We start from the raw sequence: 1,597 nt of genomic DNA, 5'->3' as shown, positions 1-1,597 counted from the left end.
GATTCTACAGAAGAGCACAAACACTGTCTTTTGGCAAGGTTATGGCAGGTCTAATGTAAATAAAAATGACAGGTGCAAAATCCAGGGAGTTCATGGCTTGGGAGCTGCAAGCAGAAAGTGTTTTGCTGTAGCTTTCTGCAGAATATGATTGTTGGCATCCCTTACAAAAGCATGTGTTTGGATCTTTTTTTTCTTATACCATTTTTCATCTGTTTCTAGGTATGTCTATTAGAGGCTTGAGTACTGGGACAATGATTCTACAGAAGAGTACAAACACTGTCTTTTGGCAAGGTTATGGCAGGGGTAATGTAGGTGCAAAAGCCAGGATCACAACTGTGGCTTGGGAACTGCAAGTAGAAAGTGTTTTGCTGTGGCTTTCTGCAGAATATGCTCTCACATTCTACAAAACTATACAGTAGAAAATCATCAAAACCAGAAAGATTATCAGTCCCATCAGGCTAGAATTGACAATGACTAAGAAAATAATCTCATGTGTATCAGCATACTTCAGTTCCAAGAAATAATTCTTATCACAGAAATAGGGATCTATTTCACTGGGACCAAAGAAAGGTAAAATATTGTAAGAAGAAATGGGCCAAGGGAGTGCAGAAATCTTCCTCCACATTGTGGTAGAACTGTTAAACCTTTCTCTACTCATCATGATGGCATAGTAGAGTGGTTAACAGATGGTGACAGGTCATAGACCATGTTTAATAATGAAGACACTATCACCAAAAAGTATGTGCTAACAAGTTGTGTCATGCAGTTTTTATAGAAAATGATGGGACCTGCTATTGATGTAGTGGTTATGTCACTGGACTCCAACAAGGAGACTTGCTGGCTTGAAAATCACTCCCGGTGTATGTGCTTGCATGCACAAGAACCTGGGAGGATAGTGAAAAAGATAGGACTGTGGTGTGGCCATCCCTAGGAAGTGATTTCTCACTTTCTGTCTGTCTCTTTGGACAGAGCATAAGCCTTATAGCAATTTATTTTTTGTCTTGGCAAAAATTGTTTAAAACCCAGTCTTCATCACCTTGGTCCAGGTTGTTTGTGATAGGTTCCACTTGTCTCTTCTCTTCCTGATCCATAATCCAACACATCCCACAGCCATTATGATAAAACTTAATGGTCAATGTCAGAATCACGTAAATCAGTTCTACTTTAGGTCCTCTCTTACTTTCTTCCCATTCATTGGTTGATATTTCTGCGTCTGGACTTTTCATCAACTTCCTGTGGGTAAATGTAACCTGGCTGGGACCCATGAGTAATAAATGCCTTCTGTTTTATGCATTTTGATTCTCTACCTCACTGTGTCTCAATTGACACACACACATGCCTATACTTAACCTTCTTGCTGGTGAGAAATGTCTTAGAGAGTGACTATTGTGGCACAAAAAATATTGGACACAAGTCATAGAGACCTAGCGATCATAGATGTAGGGAGTATGGGAAGTGTGACCTTTCACATTCCAGCACCTTCAAAGATCAAGGCCAATAGAATGAAGCTCTAGGATAGTAATGTCAGGGCTAAAAACAAGTACAAAATAGAAACTATGACTATTCAAAGGGGAAAAAAAATACACTTTTCATACTA

The sequence above is a fragment of the Tupaia chinensis genome, unplaced genomic scaffold (assembly GCF_000334495.1).
Source record: "Tupaia chinensis unplaced genomic scaffold, TupChi_1.0 Scaffold144704_1, whole genome shotgun sequence".
In the NCBI taxonomy this organism is placed as follows: domain Eukaryota; kingdom Metazoa; phylum Chordata; class Mammalia; order Scandentia; family Tupaiidae; genus Tupaia; species Tupaia belangeri.
Note: the sequence above shows the minus strand (reverse complement) of the source record.